We start from the raw sequence: 20,984 nt of genomic DNA on the forward strand, positions 1-20,984 counted from the left end.
GCGATCTCATCTTCAATGCACTGAGGATAATTTGCACAGCCACCACTTCAGGGTCCTCCAGATCATTTCATAAAATACATTTCAGCAGTGGAATACCCAATCGAATGAATCATTGTTCTAACAACGAAATTTACCGCAATTTTTAATCTCTGTATGCTGGGCTGACATGTCATACAGCGAACATGTGCGCAGCATCACACTGAGGCACCTTGCTCACCATGTTAATCGTGTAATTAATATGATCGTAGTTTCCAGAATGAGATTTTCACTCTGCAGCGGAGTGTGCGCTGATATGAAACTTTCTGGAAACATCCCCCAGGCTGTGGCAAAGCCATGTCTCATCAATACCCTTTCTTCCAGGAGCGCTAGTTCTGCCGGTGTCGCTGGAGAGATTCTGTGAAGTTCGGAAGGTAGGAGACGAGGTACTGGCGGAAGTACAGCTGTGAGGACGGATCGTGAGTCTTGCTTGGGTAGTTCAGTTCGAGCCGGCACGATAACTGAGCATGTTCGGTCAGAGAGCTACCTGCTCTCTGTAATAAGAAACGAACTTCAATGAATGTCATGTGACGTCCGCTACGAGCAAATGCAACGAACCACAAAGAGAAAAAAAAGAAAAAAATAGTTTGTAGATCACTTGCCCGCGAAAAGTAAAGGTCCTGACTTCGAGTCACGGTCCTGCACAAAGTTTTAATGTTCCAGGAAGTTTCATGACCATAGTTGTTATTAAATCCACCTGCCCGCAAAAAAATGCCATCTAATGTCCGCTGTGTTATCGTGTTTCCTACGGATCGAATAAAGTGTGACATATAAGCGCACTTTGCAGTGGGAACGCCTATCTCCCCCGTCCACAGTGTATTTTAGAAAGTCTTATACAGTCCTCAAAGAGGTGTCATCTGTGTTGCGTGATACAATATTGTCAAAGTGCAGCACCGGCAGCACAAAATGAGAGGTTTGGATGGAAATTCTGCCTAACGTAGGACGCTCTTTTACTTTAACGTTATTGCCACGTCTACCGAAATATTCTCAGCGTCCAACTGAAATGCGTGGAAACTGTTGCAATGTAAGAGTTTCCAGGAGCCTGTGATAGCATAGATGTCATTTTACCACACTGGAACTCCGTTTACAATTGCTTTATAAAATTGTAGATACTGTCTGTGACAAACATGTTAAATTTGAAGAGATAAACCTGTTACTGTATATGGCTGCCTTCCCAAATTGAGCCTCAGGCAATCTTGACGTCCTACACGTTGAAGAAACACTCCATTCTAATTGTACAATGAAGGCTTTCACGAGCGGCTGTCATAGCATCTGATGACTCTTACGGGCAGTATGGTCGTTGCCGAAGAAACTTTTCGGTTGCTGAGAAACTTTTCGGTTCCTGACGTTTCTGCAGAGATGCGGTGGACATCTTCGAAGGTGTTCCTAATGACGCTGTCTTGCCTTCGGCACTCAGCGCTGCCAGGAGCACATCTGAAAATGTACATCAGGAGCCATAAACTTTCTTCTAAGACGGCCATACAGTCCGGAAGATTCATCAGCAACTTCCTTCTAATTTTATTTCCATGCGGTTTAAACAGCAACTATGGTGTTAACCTCTACCAAAACAACAGAAATATAACACAGGCATTGCCAATGAATGTCTCATTACCATCATATTAAATACACTATTCTTCAGTCATGCTATGAACCAAATGCCTCCTAAATTTCCTGATCTCATATACGTCTTTAAGCGAATGGAATACACCAGAATAACAAGAATGAGGTATAGAAAGGCGAAAACACCAATTCTATGGATTTACACAATTTATGCGGACGCAAAATGACATTTAAAGCCAAGACTGGCCCAAAATTACCGTTGGGAACAAACTGTGAAGCAGCATCATTCCTGTAAATGAACCAGATGTCTTTTTCATTAAAGATGTTTGAAATCAGAGGTGGAATTACAATTTTATCGACCCGCCGATATTTTTGCTATTCGAGCTGAAGGTGTTCGTTTAAATAAACGCCTCATGGTCCTGCTACCGAAATTAATCGGGTAGTGAGCTTACTTAATTTTGAGAAAATGCGAATAACGTAATCCGGATGACATAACACAAACGTTGAACTTCCGCCTCCCAGAAACGACCACACTTTTGTAACAGATTTGTTTCTTTGCTCCGTAATTAGCATAAACAAATATTTGTTACGGAACATATAACTAAGGAAATCCTCCTAGTCTTCTGCTGGTTGGTCTGCCGAAGATCCATTTACAACTGTAAATTACCATGAATGATTTCACTGAAGAAGCATACATAATTCTTTCTCTTAAGTGTACTACTAGCTTTATAGTTATTTATCTGTGACATTATCTCAACAAAAGCTACAGGTATTTTCGTTACGTGATATGAGTTTCAACGACTTTTGAGCGTTGTTAAGTCGCCAATCATCATATTAACTCTTAAGTGTACTACGAGCTTTATCGTTATTTATCTGTGACATTATCTCGACAAAAGCTTCGGGTATTTTCGTTACGTGATATGAGTTGGAACGACATTAGAGCGTTGTTCAGTCGCCAATCATCATATTAACATTATTGCTTGCTAAGAGCGACGAGGACACCGCGGGCAGTTGACACGATGTGTGATCGAAGAAAGAGATTGATGATCGTCAATGTAAAATATTCATAAATTTATTTTGTAGCTACAATTATGTTATATGGTGCCGACTACAAAAAAATATATACGGAGAGTTATCTTGAGGGTAATACCGATAAAATATTTGACAATTTGTAGGAAACTAAAACAGTTGAAGTTTGTCGATAACTGTTTTACTCAGTCTTTGCATTCATAGACTCTTTTGGTTTTCTGCCTGTCTACATTACCAGATTGTTAACATTTATAGGTGTAAGATTCCGAAATATTTTTCAATGAATTTCTAGCTTCTTAACGGAACATCTGGAAACTTGTAAGTTATTTGGAGACAATCTTAACATCCATTAACAAAAGGCTGAATTCTGCGACTGCGATAAATTTTTGGCAGATTCTAAAGTGGTCTCTTTTGCGTGGAGCATGAATTAAACGTAAAAGAATATAAGAAAACACAGTCTTTTATCATCTTCGGTAGCTTTGTACTGTAATGGAATGCTGAAAGAAGAATTAGATATCCAGATGTTTGATTTGTTTGATAATACTCTAAGAGCGTAGTACAACCTTAAAGAAGGAAATTTCAGTCATGGAATTCCAGAGTGGAGCGTTCATTGAAGCAGTAATAAGAAGGAGATTGATGAAGAAATACACAATAGGTCTTTTCAGCAGCGTTCCCTGACAGACGGAAACACATTACCGTGGCGGCGCTGTCGTGAATGTACCGGGTGCCTGGAAAGTCACTCCTACCATTGTCCCCAGGCTTTTGTCTCGCACACAGAGCTCAAGTGCTGCAGCCGAGTGTCGGTTTTTGTTTATAATTATGTTTCCCCAAAGAGTGTCCCTAATAAGCCCTTTAGGGGTGAAAAATTAGAAGGTAATTGCCGCAGTGAATCACGGCCGCACCCGCAGGCTTATAATCAGACAGGCAGGGAAGCGTGTGCCATTAACGGGCTTCGCCTGGTTGCAGACACGTAATTAGGGTCACGTCCCCCGTCCCCCTGTACAGCTCCCACAGAGGTCGGCGTTGTCGTACACTGTTTGGCAGCAGTATAGCGGTGACAGTATCTAATTGAGAGGAAGACATCTGGGTCATTTACAGCTTTCAGTTGCGTTAGTTGCGTTCACAATCTCTCAGAAATTTTTTGTAGGACGTCATTGCTGCCGTTGTCTGCATATATTTATTGCAAATCTCAGTGTTGCATGATCAGTTTTATTCCAGTATCGTTACAGTACTCCCGTAAATTTTCTTTTAATTTCACTTCCCGCTCCTTTATATCGATAAGAGGTAAAACGAATGCTGATAGGAGTCTCATAAGCTCACATCCATTTTATTTCTGCAATCCATGTCGGCAGTTGCTCTGTTGCTGCATTTGAACCGCGTGATAATTCTTAAAGCCGAAATTGCAACAGTGGGATGTATAACGAAAATATGCTGTCAATGCCGAAAACTACGTCCTTCAAGAAACAACACAGTAAAAATGTACAACACGGCTTCGTCTTACATCTGTAAGTAGGAAGGCACTAATCTTGCTGGATGTGAAGATACAAAAGGATCCAAGGAGGCGAGAAAGGAGACATTTCAGGAAACACTTCAAGCGAATATAACCTGATCTAAACGATCTGGTTGGAGAAACTAGGTCTGACTCACATCAGCACAAGGTCCTGCCTGTAAATGTGCGGCTTTGTATTCTAGTCGCAAAACCCCTGTTTTGTGGAACCACACAGTAAGCCATATTATAATAATATAATAATATTATTATAATAATTTAATAATAAATGGTTAGTCATATGTCACAAGCCTACCCTGAAACATGTGTTTAAAATTCGGTGTGATGTATAGACACAACGTGAACGTTTCAGGCTAGTGGTAGAGGTATATTTGCTAAAATGTAATCTTTCACGGCCGGAAATATCATGTCCATTATAATTATCCGGGCTGTTATGCCGTGGTCGGTTGATGAATTCTGTGGTGATTCCCAACGTTTCGTCTCCGACTGCGGGAGACATGATCAAGGGGGTCCGTAGCTTGATGCAAGGTCCAACACACACACTGGCTCGCTACTGACTGCCGCTGAATTCCGTGTCCGCGCGCCCCGCGCCGCGGCGTGGCATCACGTGTTTTGAAAACGTCAGTGCAATTGGCTGCTGTCCGTCGCCGTCGATCTCCGTTGCAATCACCCAGTAGTGGACGGCTGGTACACATCTTCTTTAACACCGGCATCCATATACCGTTTAATTTGACGCCCTCCTCCTTTCGGTTGAAATTATTTTCGTGTTTAGCGATTTCGATTGCCTCCCTGTAGAGACTTTCGTAGTATCCGCTCGTGGCCGCTAGTACTTGCGTCTCCTCGAAACGAATATTGTGGTTCCCTGGCTGGAAAGCATGCTCCGCAACAGCTGATCGTTCCGTTTCTCCTCTTCTACAATTTCCCTCGTGCTCTTCCAAACGTTTAGAAACAGTTCTTTTGGTGGTACCCACATAAACATCACCACAGCTGCATGGGATTCTATACACTCCAGATTTTTCCAATGGTTTGCGAGCGTCCTTGGCAGGCCTAAGGTATTCCTGTATCTTCCTGGTGGGCTTGTAAATTACGGTAATATTCCGCTTCGTCAAGATCCTCCCTATTCTTTCCGTTACATTTTTAACAAACGGCAGGAAAATCTTAGATTTTGCAGTAGCCTGTACGTCAGTACGATTTCTGCGTTGCTGCCTCAACGCACGTTTTATTTCGGCGGACGAATATCCGTTCTTCGTTAGTGCATTGTGGAGATGTTCCGTCTCAGCGTCGAGCAACTCAGGTTCACAAATATTTCTAGCTCTGTACGCTAACGTCTTGATAACACACCGCTTCTGTTGTGGGTGGTGGTTCGAATCCCGGTGCAAATAACGGTCCGTGTGCGTGGGTTTGCGGTACACTGAGTGGCCGAAACTACCGTTTTCGTTTCTAAACACAAGCACATCGAGGAAATGTAGTTTGCCGTCTACCTCCTCCTCCATTGTAAACTGAATTCTTGAGTTTATACTGTTCAGATGTTCGTGGAACCGGCGTAGTTCCTCCCTACCATGTCTCCACAACACAAACGTGTCATCCACGTATCGGAACCATAAATTTGGTTTCTTGCTGGCGGTGCCTAAGGCCTGTTCTTCGAATTTCTCCATAAAGAAGTTAGCAATTACGGGACTTAGGGGGCTTCCTATAGCCACGCCATCCGTTTGCTCATAAAACTGTTCATTCCACTTGAAGTATGTGGTCGTCAAACAACACTTAAACAGCTCTAAAATATCGGCAGGAAAAATTCGATCCAGCTGTTCCAATACATCATTAAGTGGAACCATGGTAAACAGCGATACCACATCGGAGCTGACCAATATGTCCTCCGGCTGGACCACTATGCCATTCAATCTGCTGATGAAATGTGTCGAATTCTTTATATACGAGTCCGAAAGGCCCACATGTGGTTTTAACAGCGTAGTCAAAACCTTGGCTAACGAGTAGGTGGGCGAACCAATGCCACTTAGTATCGGTCTTAACGGAACATTTTCTTTATGAATTTTGGGCAATCCATAAAGCCTCGGTGGTAGCGCAACCGAACTGCAGAGACCTTTCTGCACACTCTCTTCCATGGAGGACTTTTTTATTAACCGCGACACAGTTCTGGGAACGTTGTTAGTGGGGTCCTTATTCAGCTTCCTATATGCTTGCGGATCCAGTAGATCCGTAATTTTTCTCTGATAGTCGGCCACATCCATAACCACCGTTGCGCTTCCTTTGCCAGCTGGGAGAACCAAAATACTATCGTCGTCATTCAGGAGTTTCAAAGCTCTTCTCTCACCCACAGTTATATTACTTTTCGGCGGTTTTGCATTGGCCAATATTCTCACTGTTTCTATACGGATTTCTTCAGCTGTTACAGAATCTACATTGCGAATTCCTGCTTCTACATTGGCTATAATTTCTTCCGTGGGCACAAAACGCGGACTGACAGCAAAATTTCCTCCCTTGGCAAGCACAGATGTCTCATTGTCAGATAACGAACGTTTGGACAAATTGATAACGGTCCGGGAAACGTCTAAATGCCGAACAGTCTGATTAGGTAGCAAATTATCAAACTTCTTCTTCTGTCTACTAGACGTCGTCAACATACGCTTCCCCATGGTATCATGCAGTAGTCTATCAATTTTATCCCAGTCACCGCTGCACAGTTCATTACTGATCGTAATATGGAGAGACATTAACTTACAGTTTGTGCTTGCCAATTCCCGTCGGGTCTGCTGAATGCGCTCTCGTAGTAAGGCCTCCTCAGTCCGTTTGAAAATGCGTTGTGCCTTTCCCGAATAGAACAGTCGCTTTATCTTCAGAAACTTCGGTATAACGCCAACGGCTCCGCAACGAGACAGGAATGTGAGGGAACACAAAAACTGCACTCTCTTCTTCAGGAGTCCTTCCAGGCGTCGTACTTCTCTTGACATCTCCTCCCCGTAGAGGCGTCTGATACTAAAATGTAAACTTTCACGGTCGGAAATATCATGTCCATTATAATTATCCGGGCTGTTATGCCGTGGTCGGTTGATGAATTCTGTGGTGTTTCCCAACGTTTCGTCTCCGACTGCGGGAGACATCTTCAAGGGGGTCCGAGGCTTGATGGAAGGTCCAACACACACACTGGCTCGCTACTGACTGCCGCTGAATTCCGTGTCCGCGCGCCTCCGCGCCGCGGCGTGGGCCGTTCGGACTCGTATATAAAGAGTTCGAAACATTTCTTCAGAAGATCGAATGGCATAGTGGTCCAGCCGGAGGACATATTGGTCAGCTTCGATGTGGTATCGCTGTTTACCATGGTTCCACTTAATGATTTATTGGAGCAGCTGGATCGAATTTTTCCTGCCGATATTTTAGAGCTGTTTAAGTGTTGTTTGACGACCACATACTACAAGTGGAATGAACAGTTTTATGAGCAAACAGATGGCGTGGTTATTTGAAGCCTCCTAAGTCCCGTAATTGCTAACTTCTTTATGGAGAAATTCGAAGAACAGGCCTTAGGTACTGCCAGCAAGAAACCCAGTGTATAGTTCCGATACGTGGATGACACATTTGTGTTGTGGAGACATGGTAGGGAGGAAGTAAGCCGGTTCCACGAACATCTGAACAGTATAAACTCAAGAATTCAGTTTACAATGGAGGAGGAGGTAGACGGCAAATTACATTTCCTCGATGTGCTTGTGTTTAGAAACGAAAATGGTAGTTTGGGCCACTCCGTGTACCGCAAACCCACGCACACGGACCGTTATTTGCACCGGGATTCGAACCACCACCCACAACAGAAGCGGGGTGTTATCAAGGCGTTAGCGGACAGAGCTAGAAATATTTGTGAACCTGAGTTGTTCGACGCTGAGATGGAACATCTGCACAATGCACTAACGAAGAACGGATATTCGTCCGCCGAAATAAAACGTGCGTTGAGGCAGCAACGCAGAAATCATACTGACGTACAGGCTACTGCAAAATCTAAGGTTTTCCTGCCGTTTGTTAAAAATGTAACGGAAAGAATAGGGAGGATCTTGACGAAGCGGAATATTACCGTAATTTACAAGCCCACCAGGAAGATACAGGAATACCTTAGGCTTGCCAAGGACGCTCGCAAACCATTGGAAAAATCTGGAGTGTATAGGATCCCATGCAGCTGTGGTGATGTTTATGTGGGTACCACCAAAAGAACTGTTTCTAAACGTTTGGAAGAGCACAAGGGAAATTGTAGAACAGGAGAAACGGAACGATCAGCTGTTGCGGAGCGTGCTTTCCAGCCAGGGAACCACAATATTCGTTTCGAGGAGACGCAAGTACTAGCGGCCACGAGCGGATACTACGAAAGTCTCTACAGGGAGGCAATCGAAATCGCTAAACACCCAAATAATTTCAACCGAAAGGAGGAGGGCGTCAAATTAAACGGTATATGGATGCCGGTGTTAAAGAAAATGTGTACCACCCGTCCACTACTGGGTGATGGCAACGGCGATTGACGGCGACGGACAGCGGCCAATTGCACTGACGTTTTCAAAACACGTGACGTCTCGCCGCGGCGCGGGGGCGCGCGGACACGGAAATCAGCGGCAGTCAGTAGCGAGCCAGTGTGTGTGTTGGACCTTGCATCAAGCTACGGACCCCCTTGAAGATGTCTCCCGCAGTCGGATACGAAACGTTGGGAATCACCACAGAATTCATCAACCGACCACGGCATAACAGCCCGGATAATTATAATGGACAAGAGGTATATTTGACTATGTTTCGAATATCGATACACTGGTGTTAGATGTATCAATGCAGGTATTTCTAGTGATGACTAATGATAGTGTATTGAACGACATTACATTAGTATTTATTTCATTTGGGGACTAATAATATAGCTACTACAAGTAGTACATTTTTAAGAGTTTAGTATGGTCAAGTACCTATAGCTACTACAAGTAGTACATTTTTAAGTGTTTAGTAACGTCAAGTACGAGTGGAAGAAGTCAGTCGTTAAAGTTTTTTTTTCCACAGGCAGCAGGTCGGGTCAGGTATTGAAGTCTGGATGTGAGGAGGCAAAAGGGAGGTCTATTGCGGCAAATTCTTTTCCCAGGCGTAGTCCTCTTCACAGTGCAGTTAAGAACGTACAGAAAACGTCAATTAGTAAAGTAAGTGATATGTCTGTAGGAGGACCGTTAGACGCAGCTGAAGTTGGTATATAACCAAAATATCTGTTCCTATATCCCTAACAACCTATAAATTATAACAGACAGACAGGTACGATTCTGTTTTGTATTACCTTTCACATAACGTTCTGTGAACTTCTATTCCTTTTCCGGAATTTAACACCTGCTTGATTATATACCGTCCTGACTAGGCACGAACACGAACTTGTAAGTGAGTGTGTGTGTGTTTTGCTGCATTCTATAAAGATGCTTTTTGCTGAATCTAGTGAAAATTCTCCAATGAAACTTCTTTATCCTTCATTGCCTTATAGAACGCTAGTCTGGTGCTATCGCAAAACACCTTACTGATTTGCTACCAGAGAAACCTCTCTTGTAATTGGTCCTCAGATGTAAAAGAAAAGTAATAGCATCCACGTAGTACAAAGCTATTTGAGTTATAGCCTTTAATGAGATTTTGTCCCATTTCTCTAAAATAATCGTTCCCAATACTTACCGAATATTCCATCGCTGCTTGGGGATTTAGGGTCATATTAAAAAGTGAAACACATACTACCAACTTAGAGTTGGTGCAGACTACGTTATATAAGTAAATCAGCTGTTAAGTGTGATTAACAGGAGAAATTAGGAAAGGGGGTGAGGAGTAAATATGGAACGAGAGAAGTAAGGAACACGTAGACTACTTATAAACATACTACAATAAGTTGAGAAAAATGTTAATTGTCTGAAGCTTCTAACGCAAGGGTGATTTCATCATTCTTAATTAGACTGTCCATACAACACAGTTGTCTGTGTCAGAACTCATTTGGTGTATTGTTTTGGGCTTTATATTCATATACTTTAAATATTTGAGGACAGTCTTATGGAAAGCACATTTTTCCTTATTTTCTTTGTTTATTTCAATATTTTTTTGCTTTTCATATTGATGTACAGTCGTAAAATGGTCACACTTCTTTGAAAGTAACAACAACTTTACAGATACAAGCTCTCGCTGATGTTGTGTGGACTATCACTTCGAATTTTAATTGTCTGATGATGACCTAGAAAGCAGAAAAACGGTTCTCAAGGAATTCTAAAAGAAATTTTATTGGGAAACATTAATACTGTGTAGTTTAGTTTTAATATTGTCCAATGCAAGTAGACAATCTTTGCGAGCATAAAGGATTCAGTTACCAAATGAAAGAACAATATTTCCAACATATTGCAGTCCTAATATTCGAAAGGACCAGAAGTTTTACTTCAGTAATTCGCTAAACGGATCTTCTTATCGTATACTAAGTGAACTGACTAATTAAAATGATGGACGATGCAATCCTGTTTTTAGAACAGTATCTCTACCATGCTCTTTTGATGTCATAACAAATATTTTCGTTCAGTATAACAACAAAAACTCTGTCATCTGTGATATAATCACATAGACTATTATCGAATTTCTATCATACTTCACAGTTAGAGGATCCTGGGAACATGCTTCAGGCTGAAAGACTCTAGTAGGGACATGTGCGAAACGAGACGTGTGTAATATTTCTTACTTTCTTAGCTTTGTAGTCTCCATGGGTTTCAATGAAACATATTTTTCCTGGTACCGGTAGGACAGAACCATTTATCTAACCATTTACTGTTTCCACCTACACTTACTTTTCAGATTCTGATACACGAAGGGAATTGGCCGTTTCATAAAGTCCTTTCACCCATGTATTGTTTCGATTAGGCGGAGCAGTCGTTGGATTACTGGCTGTGGAACATTTGTACTTAAATAATTCTCCATTATAAGTTACCATAATAAACCTGACATGATTTGCTTACGTTACTGACTCAGTAACAGTAGCCTTTCACAGTGTTTGCTCTTCCGGTTTTACAGTAACCTTCTTCACGTATGATGAGGTAAGGCGAGAGATTTAAAATTGTGGCTACAACTCGTGTGTCTCATCGGGCGTCAAATGAGGTAACACTGCTTTACGCAAGTGTTGAGTTACGCTTTTAGTAGCACATGAACTTCAAACTTTTCACATCAATAAATTGTAATCGTAGCGTATACCCCGCTAAAGTTAAAGTTGGCTCATGAGACATGTGTTTCAAGTTACCATGCGAGAGTGAATAATTGATAATTGCAACAGTATATCACGCTCAGCTGCTGTCAGGTGGCGACTCTGCTATATACAGTATACGAGCACCGTGTATCGTATGTATGTGAGGTTTAGAGACTTCGACCGTAAAGTTGGCTCTGGAAGCGAAAACAATGGTTATAAAATGAGTTGCTGTGAAACCAATTGTCGACGTAAAAATAAACAAAGCTCTTTGTTTGTATCTCTTTGATAGACGTTTCAAAACAAAGCGAGTTATTGAGAGAGCTCAATGACACCATTTGCAATTTCGTACAAGCGGATTACGTTTTCAAGTAATGAGTTATTTTTATTTGTGTTAGAGATGTATTTATGTGCACGTTTCGTACACTTTTAAACAGAAAGAAACGATATTTGAAATGAAATCTTCGCAGAAGCATCATTTTAATGTTTGAGCGCAGCTGTCTGCCGTAAATTACATAGGCATTTCTAACGTGGTTATCAAGCTCTATTTCTAAAGGAACAATATTATTATTCTTCACGTGATTTGTTATTTATTCCGAAATTCTGTTTCTATTGAAGTACCTTTGTTCATCTGCTGTAAATCTCCTCTTAACTTTTGTTTCGATACAAAGATGTGAACACAACAAGTTTGTTCGACGTGGCGTTCCCATTAGTGCCTACAGCAAAGTCGTCTCAGACCATTAGTTTCACATAGTCAGCTCATTTCACATTCGAAGTATGTAAGCCTCGCGTATTTAACTTTACTTTTTGCACTGTACGCTCAGTTAGCACTGCGACGTTGACCTCTTACATCTACTGACCGTAATGTAGAGTAAAATGGTGTTAGGGTTGACGTGGTATCTTGAACAAGCTTTCTCGTGAGACAACTTTAACATTAGAGAAGTATAGGTCAGGATTGTAATTTGTGGCGATAATGTTAAACATCTCTTGCTTTGTCACTTCGTGCGTGAATAAGGAGTTTCGTGCTCAGTTAATCTAACAGACACTTTTATCCATGTCGTCAGTAATCTGAAGAAAATTTAAAAACGATGTTTTAAGTTAATCGTTTTCCAAAGTCCTCAATGAGGCGAGCATGTTTTTCCTAGATTCAGCAGTATTATCTGGATAGTTCTGCGTTCTCCTTCGCTTCGCTTCCAAAGATAGCTACGTAACAACGAGCAATTGTGTAGGACTTTAACGTTTCACTTGCAGAGTTTCGTAAATAACCCTGAAACTGTATGCTGCAATTTGTTGCTTTTCTTTATCACAACCCCGGACGAATTCATTTCCAAATGCAGGAGCAGATTTACGGTACGTACGTGTTACTACAGTTTTTGTAGAGCGAAGTGTTCAGAAGAAATTAATAATTATTTTGCAAACGGCCACTTAGTACCAAAGTGCTCGACAACGAGTTCTCGGAGTTCCAAACAAAGCATCTTGAAACGGTGCCACAAACCTTTAACGTCACGATTCTACATGTGATGAGTAGTGTTACATTAATCGTAAATGATCATTTCGGACAAACAAGATCCTGAATAGGTAAAAACTGTGAGATGCTTGTATGTAAACTACTCACCATTCATAACAACTAATTATCTGCCCATAGACGTTATTGGCACTACCTTCTAAAGATATACTCAGTTTGTGAAGTAACTCCGTAAAGGAACTAGCCTACACACATGTATTTAATACAAGGTGCAGCAGGATATTACGTACGGATAGCTGATCGAATCAGCAGAAAAAGTATCACTAATTTCGCCATTTTATTTTGAAAAATTTTATTACCTTCGATAAGAACGTACTAGGGGAACTGTACATAAGAGGACTAGCAAAGTTTATTGGTGAGTTAATCTCACAATGGAATATAAAAGCTGTGTTAACAGGTGTATCTGTGACGTAGCCCAAAACGTCCGTGAGTCGTTTTCAACATCAGCTTCACATTGCTACACATCATGTTGTCAACATGCTAAACTCAATTAGTCAAGTGTATTTTCGTAAAAAATCTTCGTTCCAACATTGGCATCGTATTTCACCCATTTGTCTTTATAGACAACTAAAATTTAAAGTGAAATTTAGAAGTGTTGTCAGTTATATTAGAGTAGCCTCCCACATGTGTTTTGACGTATACTATATGCACGTGCCGTACACTGGATAAGTAAAATACAAAGGGGGACGGTGGGAGGGATAGGGACTGGGAGAGGGGCCAAATGATGCGGCTTATTGTATGGTAACTTCATTTAATCATAATAATGCGTATTCGTTTCACTATAGAAGTTACTTCTACGTTAACATCTACATTTACATGGTAACTCTGCAATTCATCCGTAAGCATTTGGCAGAGGGGCCATATAATAAATTTCGGATTACTACTATACATTTTTGCTTTCGAAGTGCACGTAACAAAAATTAACATCTAAAACTTTCAGTGCAAGCTCTGGTTTCTCTTAATTTATTACGATGGTCATTTCTCCCTCTATGTAACAAGGATTCAATAAAATTCTCCTATTTAGGAATTCAGTGGAGAAAGTTCGTGACAAAATTTCATGAAAAGTTCAGGGCGTAGGAAGAATAATTTTGTTTAAACAGTTGCCACTCCAGCTCGCTTATGATTTCCCGTATTCCCCATTAATACAAAACGAGCTGACAGATCTGAACTTCTTCTATGGCGTCCGGCAATTGTCTTTGGTGAAGATTTCGTACAGTGCAGCATTACTTCAAAATGAATTTCTTTGTAATAATACTGGGAAGAGTTTGACACTTCGTACTGTTCATGGCCAACTACCCTGCAGACATCTAGTCTAAACCATCTTGTAATTGATTTTGATGTTTCGATTATTTTACTAGACTCTAAACGACATCATTAACTGCAGACTAAGAGGGTAGCTCAGATTGTCTCCTAGGTCGTTTACACAAATTAAGAACAGTAGAGGATCTATAGCGCTTCGTTGGGAGACCCCAGATACAACTTCAGTTATAGTAAATCGCTTCTCGTTAACTACTACTAATTGTGAACTCTACGACAAGAGATCTGGAATCCAGAGCCAACGATCATGCAGAAGTATAAAGAGACACACATGATTAGTCTTCAGCTATGAGTGATATTTTCGTTCAGAGTAGGATCAGATGTTGCTACGTCTGACCAATAATCTCTTACCCTCCCTCGCATTCTGTTTTTATTCATTATTTTTTTTTTTTTTTTTTGAGTTATCATATATCGGATGTAGCCACCAGAAACCCCTCACCTTTCGTCCTCCCCTATGCTCTTCATCTCAGAGTATCTCTTGCACCCTATGTCCTCAATTATTTGTTCAATGTGTTTCAGTCCTAACATTCCACACCTTGTCCTTATCAATGTTTTCCACATGTCCCTTTCTGCAACGATTCATTTATTACTTAATATTCCACTCAATTTTCACCACAAGCGAGCGTCAAAGACAAATTGCCGGTAATAATTAGCCATTCTGTCTGTATTTGTGGAACACTGCCTGCGGCTTGGCTCAGACAGTACGATGTTCTGGAGACACTAAGGTTCCTCACTCGTTTCAAGTCTCCTGCATTTAGTTCTGTGCGTAAATTATAGGCAACGTGCACATTATTTTTAGATTACTTGTAGCTCCAGTACTCGACTCTTCTGCATTTAATTTAAAAGCACATTCTGCGGTGGCTTGTGTAGCGCTAGACCATAAATAGTGAAGAATGTCTGTGGTATACATTCAGCGCAAGTCGATACGAGACTGCTTGATGACCAATTCTGTGTCACGAGTAACGGTTAATGAAAAGCGTAGTCAAAGCAGCGTTATTAGACAACCCTTTAGAGAGGATCGTATTCGCCTGACATGTATCGGACGAGTTCGATTTGCCGTGTGGGCAACCACAGGCACGCCCGGAATGCATGAACAGGGCCGGAATGTCGGTTATGGCGCGCGCTCCATTTTCAGTAGCTTTAATTCATTCAGAGCACGTTACTGACTGCAGAATTCATTCGATAAACCTTCAAAAGGGTACCGGAGCAAATTTGCTATTTTTGATGATTCTGTCAGATGTATATTACTCATCAGTGGCTGTTACAGAGCTGTTAATGAAGAACAATGTATCTCTTTAACTGCACTATAGATTCAATAACATGTTATATACGATTGACATTGTGGTAACATGGGGTAATATAACTTTAGCTGTTCTAACAATTGAAATTACTAACAGTTATCGGCACGCTTTTGATAATAATTAAATTACACTCTCTGCTTGTATCATAAATAAGATACGTTATTTATTTACGAACTTGTAGCATGCTGGAAGTGAAAAATAGGTCCTCAACTTGTCTTATAATTGAAATAAATGGTTATAGCGTCGTCATAAATTGCACTGAGAAGTTTATATTTTTTTATTTCTTGATGATGACTAGTTTCTGGCCCTTGTGTCCATTCTCAAATCATCCCATCAAGAAGATGATAATTGACATGACAATTTCATTCACACGAGACACGTATTCGTGGTACTGTTAGTATTACGAATGTGTGCCTCATTTGTATAAAACTAGTCAACATCAACAAATAGAAAGTAGATACTTCTCAGTGTAACTTAAGACGAAGCTACAACCATTTATTTCTTTAAGTTGCTTATTTAGCATGCCGAGCTCGGCAGGCAAAGTACATACCAAAATTACTTCAAAAATATTCATAAGAAGAGTAATAATATTACCAATAATAATATTAATATTAAAAACAACAATAAGAGAAAAATAACTGCCGCTGATAATGATAGTGATATTTGACAATAATGGTAATAGTAATAATGAAAATAATAGTTGACACCAATATTAATAATGATGATAATAATTGTACAGGGCATTAAGAATGATGTAGGATAGTTTCACATATTTGAATATGTACACGTTTAGTATTATAGAGGCGGAAGAGATACAGAAAACAGTGAGGATTGAAATGAGATTGACAGTGGCTGCTAGGGACAAAAAAGGATTTAAATAAAGGTCTCTGGCATCATGGGGGAGGGAAAAGCTGTCCGGGAAGGGTGACTGACGAGAGTGAGCTGCAGACTAGTTTATGAGAGAGGTGGTTTCTGAGATACAAAGTTGGCCATTAACTTTCTTTTGAAGTTTAGAAGGAATGTAATTTCTCTGAGTTTTTTGAGGCAGATTGTTCCAAAGTCGGGTTCCTGATACAGAAAATGAATTAGAGAATATGGCCGAGTTATGAGAGGATCTGTGCTGTTCAGGTAGTAGCGTAAGAGTCTAAATAAGTAAGATGCAGTGCTACTACAGAAAAGACGATACAGAGGAGATAGAGTGTGAAAGCCTCCGCGCTCATACGCTCCGAAGGAAATACTTTTTTATATTTATATAGAGAATGAAGTGACGCCGACACCTTCCTTCCCAACTGGAATTTTGTTTTCAGTCCAGTCTAAGTGATGGTCGAGAATTACACCACAAGTTCTTTGCAGAAGAGAAAAAAGTAATTTCATTGCCGTTTAGGATTAGGGATGACAGTGATTCTCTGAACGGCGTGGTAACAACAAGTCTTTTATGAGCTATTGGGATCGCTTACGTTTTAGATGGGTTAAGTTTCGAACTGCGCCCAATCAGATATAGCAAGTAAATCAGCGTTTACATCTGGATGGCTGTGCAAAACTTTGTTGGAATTGCACATAGATACAACTGAAGAACGTCTGCGCATTGGTGATATTTGCAGTGCGAAAGAATAGTTGACACATCATTAACACATAATGAGAAAAGTAATGGGTACGTTATTGATCCTTATGGTACTCATAATACTATATCCCTCCACTGTGACAGTTTAGTTCTACTCATTACATGCTGTTAGAGGATGTAGGTTAGGAGTGGAACCATTGTACAGCAATAGAAGAAGAGATTTGTGTTGTCAGTTTAACAAGAACAAAGTGAAAGTCAGCACTGTCGAAAGCTTAGCTGATACCCGAGAAGTGTGCAATAGTCGCCGTTTGTTCGTCCACAGTTTATTTCATTTCGTCAGTCACTTTTGTAAGAGCGGCCATCTGCTGCGAATTTGCTGTGCTGTTACTACAGTAATGGGCACAAATATTGATTTAAGGAAGCTGAGAATAGTTTCATGTACAGCGTGAATCCCAACTCCACCTGTGTGTCCGTGGAACTACTTTCACATCAATGAAAACTTCTCTTATTTGCTGTCACTGGGATACGAAAGGATCCAGTATAGTAGCCTATCTACACATGAAAGGTACGTTGGTGTGGTTACTGTCGCTTTGAGAACAATTACACAGCTGTGCAGTTACTCTGATTGCAATAAAGATACAAAGGTAACTCAGAGTAACAAATGAAACAAATACCATTAACCTATAACACGCCATCACAGACCATGCGTTTCTCATACCGAAGTACTCATAAAATATCGCTGAACAACTTCCGAAATTTTGGTGGTGAAGTTCGGTTAATCCATTAATCGTTTAAGAGAACACTAACGTACTGGTGTTGTGGCACTCGCTCGTTATTGTGTGTTTTCTGCTGTGTGTGCTTTTGTGTGTGTGTGTGTGTGTGTGTGTGTGTGTGTGTGAGGGTGGGTGGGTGGGTGTAGGTGGTGCAGAGGGTTCGCGTCCTGTAGGTATATTTAGGAATTGCTTACACCTTTAAATGTAGGTTGTTAATAAATGTCCGACTGACACCAAATTTTTTGAACTTGTTTTGAAAATATTAGCAGACAAATTTTTGCTTAAATATTAGCATCATGTAAGTACAAACGTAGTAGTACACAATCTTTCAAAGACGTCAAGCACAAAGCTCGAGATAAACGATTTTTCAAAAAATGTGCGCAGCTTAAGGACTACGTTACTGATTCAAACGATAACCCTCCCTGTACATGAAATTATGCTTCAATATAATAATATACGTAAACGTTTTACCAGTTTAAACGATGTACAAGTCGTCTAGATATTCTAGCAGCAACAAATTGCAGAACAAGATTCAGCTTTGGAAGATCTGCTGTGTGTTCACTGCTTGAAGGCATCTGAATGTCGAGATCAAACGGTAGGTTTCGTTCGGTGGCGGTACGGCTTACTATAGACGGAATGGCGTCACCTGCGTGAATTGATATTATCATTGTTGGAAGTAGGGTCTCCATTCTCGCTTCAGAGTTATGGACGATCAGCCAGCTTTCTCAAACACAAGCATCGCATCTATAGTCCGACATAAAATTTTAATTTTCGCTGTTTGTGGTTGTTCTCACTGTAGCATCCGTCCCCAGCCATATCTGAGATTACAGCCAGGATTTACGTTTTTTCACATACGAATTTATACTCCTGAGGCTACAAAATTTGATTTAGACCAAGAATGAGACAGTACTTAATCGTTTTCGATGCTGGTCTTATGACATTTTGTACAGGTATGCTCCACTGTGGCTGCCTTACTGTACTGTACATACCATTTATATTAATTCCAGTGTCAGGTAATTGTGTAGATTGTTGATCCTTCGTATATTTCACAACATTCACATGGCCCATTGTACACAACAGGTAATCTGAAGCCGAAACTGCACTCAACGCAGTATTTCCTTAATTTTCGAACGTGGTCAGAATGCTGACCTATTGCCATATTTGTCTTTCAAATTTCCAGTCTAACCTACGGCAGTTATGCAGGATATAATTAACGCTGACGGTATGTTCAAATGGTTCAAATGGCTCTGAGCGCTATGGGACTTAACTGCTGTGGTCATCAGTCCCCTAGAACATAGAACTACTTAAACCTAACTAACCTAAGGACATCACACACATCCATGCCAGAGACAGGATTCGAACCTGCGACCGTAGCGGTCACGCGGTTCCAGATTGTAGCGCCTAGAACCGCACGGCCACTCCGGCCGGCAGACGGTGTGTCTTCGTCATTTAGAGGAATGTATATGACCCACTGTTAGTAACGAAAGCATATTTAATTTGGTGGTGTTTCTACCCAATCTTCTCGATCTTTGCTTTTAGCTCTTCAGCGTAGATTCTGGAGTGGTTAAACACGAATTCACCGGTGGTTTCAAAGTATAGTACTCAGAATGGAAGTATTTCCAAATGTGTAGTCAAAACTACGCTCATTCACGTAAAGATCTACACATGAAAGCTTCCTATACTTGCAATCGACAAACCAGTCCTTAAATTTTCGTTCAACCAGCACGTCATTTTGTTTATAATTGCTATCCTATTCTGCTCCAGCTACTTAAGCACTGTTGCGATGTATGGAATTCGAGATATAAGATCCATTCGCACACTCCATATGGCTATATTAAAACGGCGTTCCAAATGTAGCTACGGCCAGTGATAATGGAGAGGCCATAGAAATATTTCCTCCTGTAGGAAAGGTAAGTAGTCGGGAACATGTTTTGATTAAAAAACGTCAAGGGCTAAGCAATCAACTTATCTGCTGTGACAGCGTTAATATATTATGATTCATGATGCACTTTATTATGTTACGGATAGCCTAGGAGCTACATACAAGAGTGAATACATTATCAGCCGTGGGCCCCAATGGCTTAGGTACCTCACAAGATTCAAACCCACCGACGTCTGCTCTGTGTGACGTACCATTTATTTGCACATATACAAGGGCTGGAACTTTACTAGTGACAACTATTTATTTACAGCTCGTACAAAATAGATGCGTTTTTCAAAGTTTTACTGACCTTGAGGGTAGTCACCAGCATTGTATATAACCTGTTGCCAGTTATGTGGAAGACGTAGGATACTCTTAGCAGTGCCAGTTGTGTTGACAGTTCGAGCGGCGCGGTCAATTGCCCGACGAATCTGTAGCACTTCTGAAGCGAATGTCGTGAAGTGTTTCCTTCAGTTCAGAAATCGAGTTGAATTTACGACGGCTTAAGTCAGGGGAGTGAGGTAAGAGGTATGGGACTCTGCAGCCCCGTCAGTCAAACAAATCAGTAACAGCTTGCACTGTGCGTGCTTCAGCATTGTCCTGCAAAATGATGGTCAGGTCCTGCAGATAGTGTCATCACTTCTGCCTCTATGCTGTTCATTTTTGGAACACAACCTACGGTCTGGTTAGAGACAGTAGTGATGACACTTTCTGCAAGACCTGACCATCATTTTGCAGGGCAATGCTCACGACGTACAGTGCAAGCTGTTACTCATTTGTTTTACTGATGGGACTGCTGAGAGCTATACCACCTACTGCACTCCCCTGCCTTAAGCCATCGTAAATTCAACTCCTTTTCTGAACTGAAGGAAACTCTTCACGACATTCACTTCAGAACTGCTACAAATTCATCGGGCAATAGACCGCGCCGCTCGAAATATCGACACAACTCGCACTGCTAAGAGTATCCAGTGACTTCCATATAGCTACAATGGGTTAGACACCATGCTGGTGACTACTTTAAAGGTCAGTAAAACTGCGAAACACGTATCTATTTTTTACGAGCTGTAAATAATTAGTTGCCACTATTAAAGTTCCAACCCTCGTAGCAAATCACATAGCGTTTTTTAATCTGTTGGTGTGGAGCACAAGACTTTTGATTTGTTCATCAAGCCCAGCGTTGCTAAGAGGCTGTTCACCTTGTTTTTTGATTGCGAATGACAGATTCTTCACAAGTAATTGAC

Source organism: Schistocerca piceifrons, chromosome 2 (genome assembly GCF_021461385.2).
Source record: "Schistocerca piceifrons isolate TAMUIC-IGC-003096 chromosome 2, iqSchPice1.1, whole genome shotgun sequence".
NCBI lineage: Eukaryota > Metazoa > Arthropoda > Insecta > Orthoptera > Acrididae > Schistocerca > Schistocerca piceifrons.